Source organism: Ctenopharyngodon idella, chromosome 4 (assembly GCF_019924925.1).
Source record: "Ctenopharyngodon idella isolate HZGC_01 chromosome 4, HZGC01, whole genome shotgun sequence".
NCBI lineage: Eukaryota > Metazoa > Chordata > Actinopteri > Cypriniformes > Xenocyprididae > Ctenopharyngodon > Ctenopharyngodon idella.
The window spans coordinates 18,123,861-18,147,310 of record NC_067223.1 but is presented as its reverse complement, the minus strand read 5'-3'; the positions used below and the strand labels follow the sequence as shown (position 1 = coordinate 18,147,310).

At 38.7% G+C, this 23,450-nt stretch overlaps 2 protein-coding genes across 2 annotated transcripts in view; one reads left to right on the top strand and one right to left on the bottom strand.

Moving 5' to 3' along the window:
• LOC127510588 (gastrula zinc finger protein XlCGF8.2DB-like) overlaps positions 1–23,450 on the top strand; it is a 445,238-nt gene that overhangs the window by 160,011 nt on the left and 261,777 nt on the right. The gene's annotated exons all lie outside the window — the stretch shown is intronic.
• LOC127510692 (trypsin-2-like) overlaps positions 1–23,450 on the bottom strand; it is a 30,823-nt gene that overhangs the window by 1,600 nt on the left and 5,773 nt on the right. The gene's annotated exons all lie outside the window — the stretch shown is intronic.

Genomic DNA, 23,450 nt, shown 5'->3' with positions numbered 1-23,450 from the left:
TTAATATCTTTGTAGAAATATGCCTGAAATATGAAGGCAAATGTTGTACAGACTTATCTTAAACACATCATATATACTCAGAAATAATATAAAATAAGAAAAAGCTAAATATTTCTTAGCCAAAAAGTAATAGCAATAAATAACACCAGTAATAGGCTATTATTAACAGCAAATGCTTTGTAAACAGAAACCAACAGCAGCTTTCAGCCTGTCACCATCATGCAAACATGAAATATCAAACAGGTTTACAGGTTTTTGCATTCCATTACGCTATTTGTCCAATTGTTTTAATGTTTGGTGGACCTGTTTAGGTGTTGCACTTGTGTCTTGCGTCTTTTGCAGCGTCTCACCCATGAAACGGCATTCTAAAGACATGGTGGTCAAGTAAAAAAAAAAAAAAAAAAAAAAAAGTTCAACTCGCGTTTAATAACTTTGCCTTTTTTTCCTCATTCCACTGCCTGCGTCTCATTTTTATAACGCAATAACGCATTTCTGAATAAACAGCCGCTTAAGAATAGTGATGTGTTCTACGTTCATAGAGCGTCACATGAGAGCGGTTAATCCGGCGCGATCATGAGGTCGGATCATTTTCTTCTCCTAACACGGTTATGCTGTATTGTCAACATGTCTAATTGTAACGCTTGCTAACATTTTTATTCAAAATCGCGATTTCTCGATTTAAAAAATAATAAAATCGAGGCAAAACATTAAATTCGAATTAATCGGAAAAATCGCCCAGCCCTAACTGTTACTGTTACTGTTACATTTAGAGTTGCGGTACAGCAGAATCTGAACTGTCTTCATAGTTGAGTTTCCATAATTGATTTTGCTCTGTAAGTAATATAAATATGCTTTAAATAAATGTGACTTGACTTCATTTTAGACCCACAGCAATTTAGCAATCAGCCTATGAAAAAATAATCTAGCTATAAACTGTTTATAGCTCATCTAATTTTGTCATGTTATAGATTTTACCTGCTATGTTGAGAAGTATGATTCCGGCAATACTCAAAGCTGTGTTAAACTTCATATCTTCTGGTCTGTGATCTGACTGCTGTTTCCTCAACTGTCAGGTTTCTAATGAGAAGTAAATCAAGCACAGCCACATTTATCAAAAGCTCTCTGTCCCCACCCATTATGTTTATCTCTGATTGTTTATTTCTTTTTCAGGAAAAAAAAAAGCTCACGTCAATTTTGTCCCCTTTGCAAGTTTAATAACTGACAAGCAATTGAATTCCTAAGAACTAGCTATAAACAGTTTATAGCTAGATTATATTGCAACACTTTTTGACGCTTTGCAACATAGCTTGCAGAAAACATGTACAACACAGAAAAAAATTATCTCCAATCTATTCTTCATAATTTTATTCATACATGTATAATGAAATACATTCATACCTGAATACACTCATTTATTTACTGGTGTGATCGTAGTGATTCGCAGACATGTACATTTAATCCAGAATCCATCTCTGTATAGATGGTGGATTACATATATAAAAAATGTCTGCGAATGTTAGATGTGGTAGGGATTGTCCTAACTTTAGATCTGTAAAAACGTTTTCTGGGACCTAGTATGAATCAAATCCTGTGATCAATGTTTTTTTTTCTTGGTATCTCTGTTCATGCATTTCTATATTCACTGCTATTAAGTGTCTGTGAATGTTAGATTTGGGAGAGTCTGTGTGTTGTTGTTTTTTTTTTTGTATTTGTTTTATTACAATAAAAAAAAAAATTGAAGTAGCCAAAAATGTAAATATCTTAAATATCAAAAATAAGTATAAAAAAATTAAATATCTTGCTTAATGCTTGAAGTAGTGAAATTGTTGAAAATTCTCCTGTGTTAACTTAATTGTGATACATACTGTGATAAAAGAAAACTGACTTATATGATATCTATCTTTAAAAGTATTGAGTTCAATATTTTATCAAATCTATTCAGACATATATGATGGGGACATAAAAATGTATTGTACTGAGGCAGTAGTTTAAATGCCAGCCAGGGGTTCGCAATTCCAGTTCTTCTTCTTTTTGTGTAACGGGTTTCTGGTACCGGGGTGTGCAGAGCCATCTTAGAAGTGACAGTGAACATGACTGCATGTGTAATTATGACCCTTTGGGAACATTAGAAGAATTTACTGTCACACAACAGGTAAAACCAGGCTACTTTCTGTAACAATAGCAGATTCCAGGAAGTCACATTATATCAGGAACTATGCCTTCTCGGCTGTGTATGCTCGCACACTGAAAAAAAAAAAATGGAAATGCAGATTGTTCGATTTACTCATATTATTTGTGATCTACTCAACAAAACTGTGTTTCTCTTCTAAACTTTTGATTAGTGTAACTCTAAAATTTTCAAAAAAGTAACATAATAGAAACCAAGAATCAACCAAAGATACAAACCAGCTAGTAACGTTAACACAAGACAAAGAACAGAAGCTAACTGAGAGTATAAATACACAGTGACAATGAGGGACAGGTGAGACTCTAATCAATTAAACAATGAAATGAATGAATAAATAACTATGGAAACCAAGGAAACAGGAACTAAACACACTGGAACTGAACACAAAAGTTGCGTCCCAATTCGGAGGCTGTACCCTTCGAAAGCCGCATTTGAAGGCCGATTGCGTCACAGCAGCATGACGAAGGCTGTCCCAATTCGAAGGCTCCTGCGGCCTACGTCCTTCTTTCCCCAGGTGGCAAAGGATAGAATGAGTGAATCCTTCGCCTAGCCTATCCCAATTCATTGCGTGCCGTTCTTGACAGGATTTTTTTCCCCAAAGAAAACGGCAGGTGATAGTTCTGTGGCGGCCGAGGAATAGGCTACTGTAGGTATTGTTTTTATTTACTCAAATAGCTAGTGAAACGCGTGTTAAAGGATTAGTCCACTTTCAAATAACAATTTCCTGAAAATGTATTCACCCCCATGTCATCCAAGATGTCCATGTCCTTCTTTCTTCAGTCCAAAAGAAATTAAGGTTTTTGATGAAAACATTCCAGGATTATTCTCCTTATAGTGGACTTCAATGGGCCCCAAATGGTTGAAGGTCAAAATTACAGTTTCAGTGCAGCTTCAAAGGGCTTTAAACGATACCAGATGAGAAATAAGGGTCTTATCTAGCAAAAACGATCGGTCATTTTCTAAAAAAAAAAAATACATATGTTTTAACCATAGATGCTCATCTTGAACTAGCTCTCTTCTTTTTCTCTATTAGAATTCCGGCAGTGTAGATGCTGTTAAGTGTAATACTGCCCTCCACAGGTCAAAGTTTGATCTAATTGTTATATACTTGCACTAGCATATTGTATATGACAATTTAGTTCAAACTTTGACCAGCATCTACACTGCCGTAATTCTAATAGAGAAGAAGAAGAAGAGAGCTAGTTCAAGACGAGCATCTATGGTTAAAACGTATATCATTTTTTTTTTTTTTTTTAGAAAATGACCGATTGTTTCGCAAGAAAAGACCCTTATTCCTCCTCTGGTATCGTTTAAAGCCCTTTGAAGCTGCACTGAAACTGTAATTTTGACCTTCAACCGTTTGGAGACCATTGAAGTCCACTATATGGAGATTAATCCTGGAATGTTTTCATCAAAAACCTTAATTTCTTTTCGACTGAGGAAAGAAGGACATGGACATCTTGGATGACATGGGGGTGAGTAAATTATCAGGAAATTTTTATTTGAAAGTGGATTAATCCTTTAAAATCCAGGAGTCTTTCTTTCTAAAAAACATTAACTGCGTTACCACTGCGCAGCTTCATTTGTTAGGTGGTCTGAGGCAAAATTTGTTCTAATATTTCGTTTTGTTTTATGGAGCAAATAGCAGACAGTTTGAGTTTATTAAAATGAGGCTTGGAGGTAAGACAATGACCCATTTGTAATATTTAAATTATGACAATAATTTTGTTTCATTTAAGGCATAATATGTAGGATTTTTGGATTAAAATATAATGTTATACAGGTGCTGGTCATATAATTAGAATATCATCAAAAAGTTCATTTTTTTATTATAAATTATTTTTAAAAATGAAACTTTCATATATTCTAGATTCCCTACATGTAAAGTAAAACATTTCAAAAGTTTTTTTTTTTAAATTTTGATGATTAGAGCGTACAGCTCATGAAAGTCCAAAATCCAGTATTTCAAAATATTAGAATATTTCCTAAGATCAATCAAAAAATGGATTTGCAAAACAGAAAAGTTCAAGCTCTTTAAAGTATGTTCTTTTGTGCACTCAATACTTGATCGGCAGGACATATTACAGCAAATGACTTGCTCCTAGCACAAATTACAGCATCACTGAAGTGTGGCATGGAAGTGATCAGCCTGTGGCACTGCTGAGGCACTATTGAGCCTTCAGATCATCTGTATATTGTTGGATTGACTGTTTCTCATCTTTCTCTTGAAAATATCCCATAGATTCAGGTCAGGCATATTGGCTGGCCAATAAAGCACAGTAATATCATGCTCAGCAAACCACTTGGAAGTGGTTTTTGCACTGTGGGCAGGTGCTAAAGTCCTGCTGGAAAAGGAAATCAGCATCTCCATAAAGCTTGTCAGCAGATGGAAGCATAAAGTGCTCCAAAATCTCCTGGAAGATGGCTGCATTGACTCTGCACTTGATAAAACACAATGGACCAACACCAGCAGACGTCACGGCCCCCCCAAATCATTATTGACTTCAGAAACTTCACACTAGACTTCAAGCAGCTTGGATTCTGTGCCTCTCCAGTCTTCCTTCATACTCTGGGACCATGATTTCAACATGAAATGCAAAATTTACTTTTATCTGAAATGAGGACTTTCGACCACTGTTCACTGTCCAGTTCTTTTTCTCCTTAGCCCAGGTAAGATGCTTCTGACGTTGTCTCTGGTTCAGAAGTGTCTTGGTAGTCCTTTTCCTGAAGATGTCTGAGTGTGGTGACTCTTGATGCGCTGACTCCGGCTTCATTCTACTCATTGTGAAGCTCTCCCAAGTGTTTGAATTGGCTTTACTTGACAGTATTCTCAAGCTTGCGGTCATCCCTGTTGCTTGTGCACCTTTGCCTACCCAATTTCTTCCTTCCAGTCAACTTTGCATTTAATATGCTTTGATACACACTCTGTAAACAGCCACCCCATTCAGTAATGACCTTCTGTGACTTACTCTCTTTGTGGAGGGTGTCAATGATTGTCTCCTGGACCATTGCCAAGTCAGCAGTCTTCCCCATTAGTGTGGTTTCAAAGAACAAAAGATACCCGGAATTTATACTGTAGGGATGGTCATTTAATGAAACTCAAATGTAAATATTCTAATATTTTGAGATACTGGATTTTGGACTTTCATGAGCTGTACGCTCTAATCAACAAATTAAAAAAAAAAACTTTTGAAATGTTTTACTTTACATGTAGGGAATCTAGAATATATGAAAGTTTCATTTTTTAAAATAATTTACAATAAAAAAATGAACTTTTTCACGATATTCTAATTATATGACCAGCACCTGTATATTTTGTTGACTTGTGTACTTTATCCCAACTGTTTCCAAGAATGTTTAAATCCTGAGAAATAAGCAATTTTAACCAGCACACAGGATGTGTCCGTGTGTCGCCTATTAATGACATCATACCCGCGTTACCCTCGGTTTCCGGTTTTATGTTGTAGAAACCATAGAAACACCAAAGACGCTTTAGTATGTTATGTTTTATTAGACAGGTGAGCAACTGTTTGAGTGAATCCATTCATCGACAGAAAACTAATCATGTTATATAGCTCAACGCAGTAAGTCTTACTGTTTAAATCTCGTTTTCTTGATTTACCATGTTTTACCATGCCTAATATCGATCTAGCATCCCATGATTCCGCGAAATCAAGGCGTCATCAAAGCTACGCCTTTGTTTTGAATAAGCGACCTCTAGCGGCAAAAATGTACATATTGTGGCTTTAATTTAGTTTAGTTCAAATTACGACAATATTAAATTGTTCAAATTTTTTGTCAAAGTCAAAATATTTCTTCCTTCGTATAGAGACTGTTTGATTTAGCTTACCCCTAAATGTTAATTAATGCATTAACTATCAAACATGTACTAACATGTAGTTAAGGCTGCTGTTATGCATGCATGATTCCTTGTGACTCCTGCCATAGTTAAGGATCGCTCTTAATTGCTTCATGATTAGTTCATATCTTCACCAATCATGAGTTCATGTTGAAGTAACTATTAATTCAGGTATTAGTACATTATTCATGTACCCTTTTAATAAAATGTTACCAAGAAAACTTAATGTTAATATGTCTGACAGTATACATAAGAAACTGTACACACACAATAGGGCTTTTCACACTTTAAATAGTTAACCCTGGGTAATGTACACTATCTAGACAAACCTCATTCATTACAGGGCTGGGACTCTGCTGCATCACTGCTCAGAACATTTTTTTTTACATTTTCACTTTGGGGCACCAGACAAGTGCCTCCTCCCATCCGTCTCATTCTTCTTTGCATTGTTAACATCATGTGCTTTCTATTTTGATGTGACGTGAGAATGGTTTCACTTTCACTAATCATTTTCTGTCATTTACAGATTTTCATTTTATTTTCTACACTATTAATAGTTAAATGGCATTTGTGTATACTAAATAAATTTAAAAAAATATATATTTAGAATTCCAAAGTGATGACTTGGAGGCCCTTAGCCACCTGGTGGGCCCATATGCCTGGCATAATCTGCACTCCCAATAAAGGCACCCCTGCCTATACTTACCTAGAGTGGTGTGGTTTCTTATTGCAGGTTTGTCGATAACATTTCTTGTTTCCTGTAACACAAAGGAATGAAATAGCTTAGCTCAGAAGTCAGTTAATACTAGAGGGGAGTAATAATTTTAATATTTTAGCCAAGAGACAAATTACCTGACCCAGTGCTCCACCTTAAAGGTGACCTATTATGCCCTTTTTTACAAGATGTAATACAAGTCTCAGGTGTCCCCAGAATGTGTCTGTGTTCAGCTGAAAATACCTCATGGATTTTTTACTATACCATGTTTTAACTGGCTATTTTTGGGTGGGAGAAAAAAAAAGTGATTTGGTGTGTACCTTTAAATGCAAATGAGCTCGTGCTCTCCGCCCCCAAGCTCATGATTCCAATACACTGAGGCATAAATAATACAGGAGAAGCTCACACAGCAAATATAACTCTCAAAATAGATCATTACAAACTGATCGTGATGCAGCATATCAGATCACGTAGGTATGGCTTGTATTTTGTGGATGTTTGCTAACATTCGAGTGCTGCACGGCTAACGTGGCTAACTGTTGGAGAAACTCAATAAGAATAAAGATGCGTTTATGAATTATACAGACTGCAAGCGTTTTTGGGTTAAAAATGAAATTAATGACATGGCTCTGGTCTCCGTGAAAACAGTAAGAAACAATGGTAACTTTAGCCACATTTAACAGTACCTTAGCAACGTGCTAATGAAACACATTCAGAAAGACAATTTACAACAGTTGGTATCGATCCATCTTTGAGAATCAACTATGCAAATCCTGTGTTTTGATGACCCTTGTGTGCAACGCAATCTGGTGTAAAATAACTTACACATACTGGTATATGAATTTATCTGGACACATTACCTTCATAAATAAAATTACACCACTGCGTCCTTAGTGGCTCAGATGCCAGGAGTTTATGGAGACTTGAATGTTTACTGTTATAGCCGTTAACAGATCAGTGATAATGTTTACATAGTTGAGACACATCACGAGCTCAGGGACGGTTGTTCTTCAGTGCTGCTGTCCGGCTGAGTTTTGCTTAGACCCAACTCACCTTCCTTCACGTAGCTTTAGTAATCCTGAAGACATTCAAGTTTGTTTGATCAGGGAAACGGTGCAGGACAGCTGCACTCCAGGGCCAGTGTTACTGGTACACTGTTGTCGCTTGTGAAAACAGAATGGTGGCACCAGGGGGCGGTAATATTATAATAAGATCCCCTTGAGTCACAAGGGGAGCAAAATCTGAACGGCTCGTCTTTTCACATCCTTGCAGAGAAAGTTACTTGGTTATCATTTATCACATTTTCTGGTTTGGTAGATGAACTGGGGACACAATTATAGCACTTATAATTAAAGCACTTTTCATGATATGTCCCCTTTAAAAGAACTTGGAAGAGGTCAATCCAAAGACAGTAGGGGGCGCTACATAGTAATCATCCTGTCTAGACAGTGATTTAGTCTGTGCAACAAATTCTTTCACTATCGAATACTCTTTACAATTGAAATATGTTATTTATTAATTTCATTAATCATTTGATTATTATTTCTTTTCTTTTTTGCATTACAATAGACTGCATTTGGGTGAGGAGTTAAGATGTTAATTGTGATTACCAGAATGCAAAAAAAAAAAAAAAAAGAATTTTTTTTACATTTATGCATTTGGCAGATGCTTTTATCCAGAGACAAGTTACAAATTTGATCAGTTCTTGTTTTCTGGGGAATCAAGTTTTGCCCATGCTTTGCCCATGGCACTAACTTAATATGATTGAGTTGAGTTGCAGCAGATTTCTAATTCCCAGCATGTTTTGCATCAGACTGTATAAATGTTGAAATTAAGTGTTATTTTGTGTGTTTTTGCATAAGATTAACATAGGGAGACATAAGTTAGTGTTTAATGTTGTGTTATGTTGGGATTGACAGGGGGTTCTGTTATGTTAGTTTTGTAGGGTTACCATTCTGGTGAAGAGTAGACCGTGTGGTTAGGTTGAGGATGGGCTGCAAAACTTTTAAGACCACATATACTGTATGTTGTTTGATTACATACATGCAAGTATATATTAACAGTCTCTTTGATAGTTATAATAGCATGTGTTTTTTGCTAACTAACATTTAACCAAGATCTGAATGTGATGTTTATGTAAATTAACTATATGTACTTGAGTGGGGCGAGGCTGAGAACCGTGGGAGCAAAGGAATGCCAGTGATGTGATTGTTAATGAGAGACACCTGTGCACCACACTGGCCTTGCTCCACCTCCACGGCTCTCGGCCCCGCCCCACTTGTCACAAAAAATTAAGTTCTACCAACTTAAAAAAAATAAGTTAGATAACTTAAATGTTTTGAGGTAATAAGTTTACTCAAATGTTTTGAGTATTCTGAACTTATTGAGTTTTACAGTGTAAGTTATCTGTCTCGTAAGTTCAATAATTGTTTATGGTTCATTGAACAAGCATGAAAAACATTGTTGAAACCCTTTCCGAATGAAGATCTGAAATGCTTATTTTGATTTTACAAAATTATCTTTAAAATACAGTATCCTGAAAAAGGGACATTTCTTTTTTTGCTGAGTTTATTAATTATGAATGTGTAGTATGAATGTAATGTACGTAACACCATTCTCATGTATGCTACAACACTACATGTTGTAATTATCATGTGACCTACCAGTGTCAGTTGTGTTGCTTCACTGCCATTCATAAATCTTCTCCTGTGGCCTCATGGGATAGTAAATTTTTCATCGTATGCACACTTCAGAATCCTGCCTGTAATAGTTGGTCATCTGGGTACTTTTTGACTACTCCTTTATGAGTACTGTCGAGTTGGACATAGTTCTTTTGCCACATACTGTTTCTCACCTACTTTAAAGTAGGGAAGTATGCGATTTCGGATGCAGCTAACAACTTCTATGCTCCATCACGTCATCATTATCACGTCTTTGTTATTATTTTGAATAAGCGACCTCTAGCGGCGAAACTTACATATTGTGCCTTTAATTATAAATTTCACTTAATCTAATCTGTCAAATTCAATAGCCCTAAACTGAAATATGAAAATAAATGTAATTTGGTTATATGAAATATGTCTTTTTATCTCATTTAAACAGTAATCATGATGAATCCTATAAATCATAATCGTGTCTCATACAATTTACCCCTGTGAATAGCCACATATAAACACACCTGCTTCGGATTTCCCTTAAGATGGTGGAATACCCTTTGAAGTCCACTTCTCAGTGCACTTACAGTCAAATGAAACCCACCCCTCAACTGAGTGTGTCAGATAAGAGAGACATAAAAAATGTTCAGAGTGCCACGACTGGAATTGGGAACCCCTGGTTCATGCAATGTAATCAATGAGCAAATTACCATAACCACTGACCTTTAAAAAAAAAGTCTTTGGAAATTATAAAGACCAAAGACCAGATCTGACACTGCTTTGCCCTGCTTATGAGACTATGAGACAGTTAGTGGTTTACCTTGACAGAGAATGGATTTGTCAGAGAAAAGACTTTCACAATTCAAACAGGAAACTTACTTAGGCACATATATATGGCCAAAATGTGAGTATGTACAGTGAACACCATTCAAACAGTAGAACAATCAATCATTATTAAAGATTTTTGTGTTAACAGGTTTCTGGGCCTGCGGATGTGCAGAGCCATCTAAGTAACATTGAACATGACTAAATGTGTAGTTATGACCCTTTAAGAAAATTAGAAGAATTTACTATCACACATCAGGTAAAACCATACCACTTTCTGTAATAACAGCGGTTTCCAGTATATGTGCTTGCACACTGAAGAAAAAATAATTAAAAAAAAAAATAAAAACAACGGAAAACAGATAGTCCAATTTTCTCATATTATTTGTTATCTACACAACAAAACTGTTTCTCTTGTTACATCCATAAAGACATAAGTTACTCTATTTTGTATGATTTGACTTGCCATCGTGTTTCCTGTGTATATGTGTATACTGTGTTCCTGTCTCTCTTGCTCCTCCTGTTCTCTGCTTGACAGGCTAATGAGTGCCACCTGACTCCTGTTTGAGCTTGTTAGCTGGAGTACAAAGGAACCTGCAGAGTGGCAGTCCAGGGAGAAAGGCTGAGGTGTTCCGTCCTTGCAACTGCCATCTTCCAGTCCTAGTGTTGTTGTTCAGCTGTTGTTCGTTGATTGCTTTACCGGTAGCGTTAAGGTTAAGTTGTTAAGAGTGTCAATAACCGAGTATTTCAGCCACTGTTGTAAATGCCAAAGTGGAAATTTTTGTAGGGAGGTGGATGCCATTTATTTTAGAAATTACCTTTTTTTTTTTTTCTCCTGAGTTTTTTTGAGTTAGAGAGGGAGTCAGGGAAGTGTCTCTGTATTTTATTTCAATTTCTTTTGATAGGTAAGTTACTTAAAACCCTAGTCAGGGGAACCTTTTTGTTTATTGTTTTGGCCTTTTCCCCTCCTGAAGCATTAATTTACAGGATTAGTCCACTTTCAATTAAACTTTTCCTGATAATTTACTCACCCCCATGTCATTCAAGATGTTCATGTCTTTCTTTCTTCAGTCAAAAAGAAATGAAGATTTTTGATGAAAACATTCCAGGATTATTCTCCTTATAGTGGACTTCAATGGCCTCCAAACGGTTGAAAGTCGAAATTACAGTTTCAGTGCAGCTTCAAAGGGCTTTAAACGATACCAGACGAGGAATAAGGGTCTTATCTAGTGAAACGGTCGGTCATTTTCGAAAAAAAAATGTAAATGTATATGCTTTATATAAACAAATGTACGCCTTCTAAATGCTTCTGCCAAAGCCGCATTTCCGTATTCTCCAAAAAGTTTACGCTGTATGTCCTACGCCTACCCTATTCAACTTACGGGAAAAAATTTAACTGGCGCTGCGTTCGTTCCGTAAGTAAAATAGGGAAGGCGTAGGACATAGAGCGTAATCTTATTATTTAGACATATAGTAATAGTTACTCAGTGTGTTAATAAATGCTTTATTAACACATATTCCTACTGTAATTCATGATCAATTCAGGTAGTTATACAACGTTTACTAGTTGTCAGTTTTTTTGTGAGCTCATCTAAAGTGAGGACTATTTATGCCTCGTAAAGCTTTTACAAATGAAATTTAAAGGCTCAGTTATCTTCTAAACAGAAAAAGCAAACAAACACAACAGAGTGATACAGAACAAAGAAATATTTCAAGATGCAAAAAAATGAAATGGTACAACTGTACGCTTTATATAAAAAATTAAAAATAAACTTCTTCAATGTCATAGAAAATAAAAATTCCTGAACACCTCCAAAAAACATAACTGTGCAGTAAAATGAAACTAAGCCTTTTCAATCTGATATAAAAATAAATTTCTGTAAAGTGTAAAACATTGATGAATAAAAATTTACCATTTTCGGACACGTTGAAACACAGGAGGGCAGGAATGGATGGAGCCATTGGAGCGGTATGTGGAGGGCACCGGCGTAGGGTGAACTGGCGAGGCCAAGTGTGTTTCAGAGGGGGCTGGATGAGGAAGACACTTTTTTCCCTTTACTTCTTCTACTTCAAAATTGATCAACTCGACTAAAGAGAAATAACAAGCAGGCTCGCTTTAACAAATTGTATCTTCATCCAGTCCCATCCAAAAACATGCACTGAGAGAGGCATCAGGCCAGCTCACCTGATGGGAAAACTTGAGAAAATCCTCCACATACCTCTCCAAAGGGCGACCATTTTGCCGGGAGTACAATAGACAGTGGGACTACCTCAGAGACCCCCAGGCTTGAAATTACTGCTTGAGATGCCAGCTGCTGGCACTGACATCAGCGGTGTGTCCTCTAGACTTGAAGCCAGTCTCAATTGCCTAGGGAAAGCCTTAATGTCTTCATGTGCAGCATTCATGGTGACCGGGAACACAGATGTGGCGTCCATGATGGCTGGAGATTCTGGCAGAATGTCCGTGATGGCTGGAGGCTCTGTCATGGCAGCCATCTTGGCTGGTGACGCTGTCGTGGCGGCCATCTTGGCTGATGACGCTGTCATGGCGGCCATCTTGGCTGATGATGCTGTTGTGGTGGCCATCTTGGCTGATGACTCTGCCGTGGCAGCCATCTTGGCTGATGACTCCGTCGTGGCAGCCATCTTGGCTGATGACTCTGTCGTGGCGGCCATCTTGTGCACAGGCTCTGATGTGGTGATCGCGTTGTGAGCAGGCTCTGGTGCAGGAACTACAGGATGGGAAGGTACATAAAACACAGCACTATCAACCATCAGAACTGGGCATGCTGGTGATCGTGGTGGGCCACGCTCCTTGGCCGCTGGGGCTTGGTGTATGGTGCCCCCCCCCCCCCCAAAACCTCGTTATATAAATAATCATATCAATATATTATTCCAAGGTTGTCCAGTTGCCATACCTTGGATGAAATTCATTCTACTCAAACAATCGACATACAAATTTCAACCCATTTGTGACCTCAACCTGGAAACCTACACCCCAGATGCGCTGTTGATATCTGCGCAGGTAGTAGACATGGGAAGTTGAATCATGCATCACTGGTAGAAATGGGAGAAGACTTGGTGGTGCTCTGGCGAAAAAAAAATATATATATATACATGTAAATTTAACAACAGCTGGATGAAAGAACTTAATTTCATATCTCAAAGCCATATCGACAATGCCTACGCCTTTCGCAAAGTGTGTCGCACTTATTTTAATATCGGACATGATGGGTAAAAAAAAGACATTACTCAGCATATTAAATCACAAAGGCACAATCGAGCAGTGGAGGTACAGAAGGGCACACCGGATATTTCAACCTTCAGTTTTTAACTGCTGTGTAGTGTTTCTGTTTATGCCATAAAATTTGTAATAATAATAAAAATAAATATAAATAAACGTGAATAAGTCATGTTATTATCATGACACTTTCCACAAACTTCAGTATAGAAAGATAGCAGACCACCTCAGTTAGACCCAGACAATTAGACCAGTCCAATTTTACATGGTTAAATTAAGCTCTTGAATAAGTCATATGCTCTTTGTTGTCTTTGAATTCAGAGTTGTTTATTATAGTCATGTGCAAATATTTATTTTTTCATTTGATATAATATTTTGCAATGTGGATCTGATTTATTGGTTTGTTTGTTTTTTACACAGTACTTTAGCTAACCCAAAAATATTTTCCTTGAAGGTAGTTGTTGTAGTTTGCTGTAACTTCTTCCAGAGTGAAGTAACTGGTAGCTTATAAAGTTATGATTTAATGCAATAAATGCAACTTAAGTCACCCTCTCATTTTGTTTTTAAGTTTTTTACATGGATTTAACAAAACATTAAAAAGTGTTGAAGCTGATGTCGATGGTCTACCAGGTTATTCCTCTAAATCCCCAATGCAATTTTTTTCAATGTGACATTATACAGGAAGAACCAGCCAAGAGAGAAACAATTGTACAGCAGACATAAGCAGTGGCAAACCAAAAACCCAGTGAGTGATAAAGGGTGAAAATAGCATTCTAACCTCTCTGACGTGTCTTCGTTTCCATTTTCTTTCTACTTTTCCCTTTTCCCCTTCCTTTTCATCCTCTTCTTCCTGTCCCCCTCTGATGAGGATGTAGAGGAGAAGTCAGACATCAAAGGAATCTATTAGAGGAAGATTCAACTGAGCTGTCACTAGAGAAATTTGAAGACAAGGGATTTGCCTGGCTGGAACCTGTGTCTTCTCTTTTACGAGCTGTTAAAATGGATACAAATCCATACATAAGGCTCACAGCTTGCATCACATGGTACATAGGAACACAAAGCTTAACTCACATAATAAGACACAACTCAAGAAAGTACGAGTAGTCATATTCAGTCACTGTAACCAATGTAAGAATACTGAGATGGCAAGAGCTTATTTAGTTTCTTTTTTATTTTTATATGTGCAAGGAGGTCGCCTTTGGCAGGACTCGAACCCGGGTCTCTGGTGTTCAAAGTGTAGCGTAGTAACTTTGCTCCTCTTCTGGAGAAAATTCATAGCGATTTGGGGTGGAATGCTCTTCCCGTATCATGGTTGGGAAGAATTGCTATAATCAAAATGTACATTTTACCTTGTTTAATGTATCCTTTGATGATGGTGCCTATTTTATTTTCTAGAAGTTATTAATGAGCTTAATGGCTGGCTTTCTTGTTTTATATGGAGTAAAAGGAAACCAAAATTGAAAATGAACAAATTACAGCTCCCTAGTCATAAGGGTGGTCTAAAAATTCCCAATATCAGATGGTATCAGCAGGCGTGTCAGCTTCATTTTGTGGCGGACTGGCGGACTGATCCAGGTTCCATTTGGTTTGATCTTGAAGCCTTTGAATCTCTGTCCTGTCTTTAGATTCTTTTATTTGTTAGCAATCCTGAAAGTTAAAAGTTCTATATAGCCGATCATACGGAACACTCTTAAAGCCTGAGTGCATTTGCGCAAGCTAGGTTTAATTTGGGAATGAATAAACTCCTTCAATCAAAAAATGGCATAACCTTGTGAAAGAATTCATCCCAATGGAATTTTTGACATGTGTTTTACATTCCTCTACAGACGTATATATGGACACCCTATTTGGACTATGTTTCTCTTAAGTTGGAAAATACTTACTGTAGTGTATTGCGTTTCAAGCGTTGTACATTTTGTCCTTACGACACCCCGTACTGATGTTCTTGTTTTATGACGCATGCTAGTATGCACTGAACGTCATCTGTATACCAATGCACAGATAGTAAATTTGCATTGTACAAGGCTTGTGTCAGTGTCGTCGTTTAATGCAGTACATGTTCATCTAATGCAGATGTAACAAAACTGGCGACGAGGATAAATGCGCTCTTATCTTCCGCGACATTCCTAGATGTAGTGTTATTCAGCTGACCACGGCTGCACGCGATTGCACGCTTTCGTCGGAAGCTAACAGGCAAAATGCATGCGAAGCCAATCGTGCTGGGAGAATAGCGCAAATAGAGAAAAGAGACAACAGGCACAATCCGGCGCGGGAGGAAAGAGTCAGCTACAAAAGAGTGATTGGAAAAATACACTGACAAACGGACCAAAATGGTAGGTCTAGTGGGGCAAATCGGACCATATGATGAAACTGTCGAGCAGCAGAGCTCTTATACTGAGCGGTTTGATTATTTTGTCAAAGCTAACAGAATAAAAGATGAGGTTTTAGTACCAACGTTCCTCAGTGTAATGGGCAGCAAGACGTATAATCTACTGCACAGCTTGGTCCAGCCCAATAAGCCTGGTGATTGCTTATTTAAGGACATTGTAGCATTGCTCCAAGAACATTATGCACCAAAACCCCTCATCATTGCTGAAAGATTTCACTTTCATAAATGTAACCAGGTAGAGGGAGAATCGATTGCACAATTTGTTGCCGTATTGAAGCGATTGTCGGAACACTGCAAATTTGGCACAGCGCTGAATGACACAATAAGAGACAGATTCGTCTGTGGACTGCGTAGTGAGACAATTAAAAAATGGCTCCTATGCGAAAGTAATCTTACATTAGAGTGAGCAATGGAAATCAGTGTATCCATGGAAATGGCTGCGAAAGAGGCGCAAGAGTTAAGCGTATCCAGTCAAGTTCACAAAGTATACAGTGAGAAAATAAAACAGGATGGCAAGAAAGCATGTTACCGCTGTGGAAAGAGTGGTCATCCGGCACAGGAATGCTGGTACAAAGACAAAGACTGCAGAAACTGCGGGAGAAAAGGTCACATCGAACGTGCATGTCAAAACAAAAAGCAGGCCAAGGAAAGGTTATGTCAGGAAAACTAAAAAGAAACATGTAAATCAAGTGGAATATACAGGGAAACAAGAGGATGAATCTGATGAAAATGAGTTCTCACATGTTATGTCTGTGTCTTCAAATTCTTATGTCTACTGGGTGACGCCACTGCTGGATGGGGAGGCCGTCTTGATGCAAGTGGACACAGGTGCAGCTGTATCGCTCGTGGCAGAGTCAACTTATCTAGAGAAGTGGCCACACCTCTGTCCCAGGGAAGTGAACCTGACCCTGAAATCATACACAGGAGAGCTTGTACCTCTTTCAGGGGTTGTGGATGTGATTGTCGAGCTAAACAAACAGAAGGTAAAATTACCACTGTATATTGTGAAAGGTAGTAGTCACACAGCTCTAATGGGCCAAGCATGGCTAGAAAAAGAAATTAAACTGGCAGGAAGTGCACTTAGTAGCAAAGCAGTCTACCAGTTTGCAAAACATCCTGAGGAAGCATGCAGAGGTGTTCGGAGACGAACTGGGGAACATGAAGGATATTACGGTAAAGCTGGCCATTAAACCTGACAGTAAACCTAAGTGCCTAAAAGCGCGCCCTGTCCCTTATGCGATAAAGCCGAAAGTGGAAACAGAACTAGACCGCCTGGAGAAAACTGGAGTACTTACGAAAAGAAGGGTGAGTGACTGGGCCATGCCCATTGTTCCTGTTTTTAAAAAAGATGGAACAGTCCGAATCTGTGGTGATTTCAAGGTTACTGTCAACCCCATTTTAACCGTGGAACAGTACCCCTTGCCGTTAATCGAAGATCTTTTTGCTGGATTATCAGGTGGCCAGAAATTCAGTAAATAGACTTATGTCATGCTTACCTTCAAATGCAGGTAGATCCTGTTTCCCAAGAGCTGTTGACCATTGTGACACACAAGGGCCTATATAGATATCAGCGACTACCTTTTGGGATAACTTCGGCTCCAGCATTGTTCCAGCGTGCCATGGACCAGATCCTGAGTGGCTTGAATGGAGTACAGTGTTATCTCAATGACCTGTAAATCACAGGAAAAGATGATAAGGATCATCTCAGGAACTTGAATACAACACTGCAGCGGCTAAAGGAGTATGGTCTCCAGGTAAAAAAAGACAAATGTGAATTCTTCCAACCCACCATTGAATATCTTTGGCACGTAATTGACAGCGCTGGTCTCCACACAGCATCATCAAAAGTAAAAGCTATTGTGGATGCACCATCTCCTAAGAACGTAAGCCAGCTGAGATCATTCTTAGGGCTGCTAACATACTATGCAAAGTTCATGCCAAACTTGGCCAGCAGGCTTCGTCCTCTACATGAACTGCTGAACAAGTCCAAACAATGGAAATGGTCAGACAGATGTGAGAAGGCATTCAAGGATGTGAAATGTGTATTAACACAATCCAAGGTCCTCACTCATTATAACCCTTCACTACCGATACAGCTGGCATGTGATGCTTCACCGTATGGTGTCGGCGCAGTATACTTTCACATGTTATGCTATCCGGTGAAGAAAGGCCAATCGCCTTTGTGTCAAGGACCCTGAAATTGAACGAGAAGCCTTAGCAATCATATTTGGTGTCAAGAAATTTCACCAATACTTGTTTGGGCGCAGATTTACTCTACTTACGCACCACAGACCAGTTACCTCTATCTTTGGTCCCCAAACTGGCATTCCCTCGTTGGCGGCAAATCGCATGCAGCGCTGGGCTCTGTTGTTGTCGGCACATCAGTATGACATCAAGTACAGGAGATCCGAGCAGCACTGTAACGCAGATGGACTGTCCAGTTTGCCTCTGCTGGACACACCACCAGAAGGCAGTCAAGCTGACATCTTTTACTTTAAGGAAGTGCAGAGTGCGCCTGTCACTGCAGCTCAAGTGAAACGATTTACAAAAACTGACCCAGTTTTGTCAGAAGTTTTGGCCTGGATCTCTCATGGCAAGAGAGGAGAGATGGCAGACAACTTCAAACCGTATCTGGTTCGACAAAATGAGCTCACAGTACAATCGGGCTGCCTACTATGGGGTTATCGTGTCATTATACCCCCGCCCCTGAGGAACCTTCTGCTGAAAGAACTTCATGAAGGCCACGCAGGGGTAGTGAGGATGAAAGAGATGGCCCACAGCTACTTCTGGTGGCCTGGCATAGATGCAGAGATTGAAAAGGAAGCAAGGGGTTGCCCAGATTGCCAGAATGTAAGAAACATGCCACAGATAGCCCCCTTGCACCCATGGGACTTCCCAGAGGAGCCAAGGCAAAGAATACATATCGACTTTGCAGGACCAATGGAGAGTCACATGTTTCTGGTGATTGTCGATGCTCACAGCAAATGGCCGGAGGTAGCAGTTATGAACGGCACATCTTATGAGAAAACCATCAAAGAACTTAGATCTGTGTTCAGCCGTTTTGGGATACCACAGCAGCTTGTAAGCGATAATGGCCCCCAACTGGTGTCTGAAGAGTTTCAGTTCTTCCTGCGTGTGAATGGGATTCAACACATCAGATCTGCGCCTTATCACCCATCCACCAATGGCCTGGCTGAATGATTCGTCCAGACTCTGAAGAAGGCTCTAAGGACATCACAGGGTAAGGGCTCCCTAAACCAGCGATTGAACACTTTTCTGTTGTCTTACAGAAACACACCACATGCAGTCACTAAAGCCTCTCCAGTTACAGCACTGTTGAAACGACAACTACGCAGCAGACTGGACCTGCTGAGACCAACAGGAACTAAGCAGATTGTCTTGTCACAACAGCGAATGCAGGTGGAGAGGCAATGTAAGGCGAAGTTTAGAAGTTTCAACAGAGGTGACCGCGTACTTGCTCATAATTATGGAAAGGGAGCAAAATGGGTACTTGCAACCATTCTTGCACAAACTGGCCCTGTTTGGTACATTGTTGAAACTAAAGACAATCAGACATGGAGGAGACATGTTGACCAGTTATTGTCTTCAGCAATCTCCAGTGATGACCCCTGTGATTTGGAGGCTCAACAATAACAACTCGCATCTCACATCAATCCTGGTCAGGATGTGGTACCAGAAATCTTGCCCACACCACCTTCTGGTGAACCTCGGGCAAGCGTTCCTTCTGAGAATACATCTCCTATACCAGCTACACCAGTGACTGTTACAGACACTCTAGTAAAAACACCACCTGTGCCTCCTCTTCATCATTATCCAACTAGAGTGCGGAAACCACCACAAAGACTGGATCTCTGGTTAGTGGCTAACCCACGTCGTTGGGGCAGAATAATCCCCAGGGTTCAGCCAGGGAAACGAGGCAGTCTACCCTCTTTCCCTAGAGTTAGAAGTTATGTGCATATATATATATATATATATATTTAAAAGTGTTTATATCGTTAATGTTCCTAAAGTAAAAAAAAAAAATGTTTAGTTGTTGAGGTTGATGTTGAACGTAAAAGGGGAGGAGTATGTTGTGTATTGCATTTCAAGCGTTGTACATTTTGTCCTTACGACACCCCGTACTGATGCTCTTGTTTTATGACGCATGCTTAGTATGCACTGAACGTCATCTGTATACCAATGCACAGATAGTAAAGTTCCATTGTACAAGGCTCGTGTCAGCGTCGTCGTTTAATGCAGTATATGTTCATCTAATGGAGATGTAACACTTACACTTTTTTTTTTTTTTTTTTAAATGTTGTGATGGCTCAAAACAAGAAGCCTATTCCTGTGAATGTTTATGTATCTTCCCCTGTAACCTATTTATTTCTTTGATTTTATTTGATTAAGAATTGATTTGAGAATTGTGCATTTAAGGTCTTTTTTTTTTTTTTCGTTTTGTTTTGTTTGCTTTGTTCTGTTGGAACTTTTTTAACAAAAAGCTCAATAAATATTCAATTAAGAAAAGAGTTCATCTGGCACTTTGTGTCTGGCGAAAGTGAAACAAATCCATTCCAACCTTTGACAATGCTCTTTCTGGAAAAGGATGTGACACAAGGTTCTCTGAAATTGCTGTTTCTATGCTTATTGCAGATGTCACATTTACTGACAGCATCTTCAATTTGCCATCCCTAGCCAGAACAAGATGTCTCTGCTTCTCAATTTCTGTAATCAGCTTTCTCAGTCTGCTGTCATGTGAGTCTTTGTTTTATTCCCATCCAAGAATGTTGTCTATTACATTAACAACTCCTTCCATTCCTTCCAGATGCTGAGACAAACATATTTGGAACACCTCTGGACCTTAAGAAATCTCAAACGGAAGCCTTATAAAATGGTACCTCCCTAAGGGTGTGTTTAAATGTACAGAATCTGCCAAAATCCCTGATTGGCATCCACTACTGAGCATATCTTTGGCTCTAGGCATTTCTGCAACAACTTCCTTAAGCGTTTTGAGCATAGTGTTTCCTTCTTATTGCTCTGTTTAGATCTTCGGGGTCTATGCAGATCCTAATCTTGTTGGGTTTTACTATTTTCACCCTTCTATTTACCCATTCTGTGGGTCCATTCTGCTTTTTGATGACATCCATCTTTTCCATATGTTTCAGTTCTCTTTCATTGTCTTCTTTTCAGGGCCACTCTGGGAGCATGAATCACTGGCATGACCTCAGGCTTTGTCTGAATGTGGTGGACTCCCAGAACACAACCCATTCCTGTAAACAAATCCTAAAATTCTCTCAGAATATCTTCTGAGGTGTCCTTTTTATTACACCCAATGTGTTGCACAATTCTCTTCCCAGAATTGCACAAGCATTTTGCTCTATGACCTGAAATTCAAGAGTGTATAGCTTGTCTTTGTATTGGCATTCAAGGCGTTTCTGACCCAAGGGTGACATCTTGTGGAATGAATATGTCATTAATTTACATTGTGATTTTCTCAAGTAATTTCTGACGATCTTTGATGCATCCAGATCTCACAATAATATGACATTACAATCTGCACCTGTGTCTAACTTTACAATCAGTTTCTGGTTGTTTACCTTGTTTTCAGTCTACTTTTCCACTCTAGTTCACAGTTCTTTCTTTTTCACCCCATCCTTCTCATTGATTTGGTACAGTTCAGTCTCCTTCATCTCAATGGTTCCAAAGAACATCTCATCATCTTGATTGATTCACCATGTATTCTACACTGTTTCTTTGTTTGTGTGCGACTCATGCACTTCTTTGTATAATGATTGTTTTTGTGACAGACTTGGCATATCTGTCCATATGCAGGGCAGTTTTTTGGTTCTTGTTTTTCACATTCGTTTTCGTGTGAATTTTATGCATGGGAATTTCTGTTTCTTCTTGCAGTGTGATTTTAATTGGTTTTGACTTACTTCACTGGCATGGCACATATCCACTGCTCTCTGCAGGGTTAAATCGGGCTCCCGTAACAACCTGCCTCTGATCTGTCATTTGTAATACCACAAACAGTTCGGTCCCTTATCAGTGACTCGGTAAGTTCTCCAAATTCACAGTCTTTTGCTTTATTCTTTAAGCCTGCACATCAGCATCAGTAGACACTGTTTGTGCTCTTGTGAAGAATAAATGTCTAAGATATGTCAGTTTTTTTTTTTTTTTTGTGGTTCACAGTATTTGGCAAACAGTTTAATACTCTGAAGTCATCAACATCATCATCAAACGTAAACGTGTTGAATACCTTGATTGCATCATCTCCTGAGAAGTGCAGAAATGTGGGACACTTTATTTTTTCGGACTTCTCTCAGATTCCGCTTGCGATAAGATGCAGTTCAAATTGCTGGATCCAACCTCTCCGGTTCTCGGCTAGGTTTACCTCCAAGCTCAGGGCAACTGGGGGCTTCAACTGATCCATATTAATAACGTCTAACACCATGTAATGTTATGATGACAGGAGACCACATGTGGTTGAACTGAACTGGGCTGGATTTCCCAATAACGTTGTCTTAGTGTGCTACAAAGACTCTAAAGGTAGATCTTAACTGAATATATACCATTTCTAGGCATGTTCCCCGAACTGTACCTTAGGAGGTTGCTTAAGGTATATCTTCTTAAGTGCGACGTTATCAGGTGCTGTCCATGGCAGTTGTGCTGATCTGGTTGATATCGATGGCTCGAGAATCAATAATTCATTCTATGCTTAACTGTGTTATGTGAGAAAGTGGTGGTCTTTATAAAAGGAGCACTTCAGAAGTAGAAAATGCATTTCTCAGGACTCATGAGATCTTATAAAAATGATAATATAATAATCCAAAAATAAAATAATCCAAATTGCAAACTAAATCTATATTCTAATTTATCGTTATTCTGGGGTCTCTATATTCTAGCTGAGCCTCCAGCGTGAGTTTAAGGCGACGGTTATTTTAGAACATTATTTTAGAACATATCAATTCCTTGGAGACAGTTTCAATTCCCCAGGTTTTTTTGCTTAACAATCTCAATCCTGTAGTACCCCATAGTTAAAAAGTGGCATCTTATATGTAGCCTATAGGTACACTATTACCAAAAGGTATAGTGTATGCTGTAGCTAAATTGCTCCAAATTGTAAGACTGTTGCCTAGCATAGTAAGCCAAACATACCACGTAATAATAGAATATTATAAAATACGTTAGTTATAAATTAAATTTTTATAATAATTTTTAATTTTCCAGGTTGCTACTCCTTTATTCCCCAAACTTTGTGTATTGTTTACTTATACCTACACATACGTACTGCATAGGTACACTATAATTTCAAAAAGGTACACTGTAAATTCGGTTTACTTACGTTAATTGCGGGCTGTAATCTAAAGCATTACCAAAGCGTCACAACATAGTGGCTGTAATGAGCGCACAACAAAGGAATATCAAAGCCTTTAAAGGAACACTCCACTTTTAACTCCCCTAGAGTTAAACAGTTGAGTTTTACCGTTTTCGAATCCATTCAGCCGATCTCCGGGTCTGGCGGTACCACTTTTAGCATAGCTTAGCATAGTTCATTGAATCTGATTAGACCGTTAGC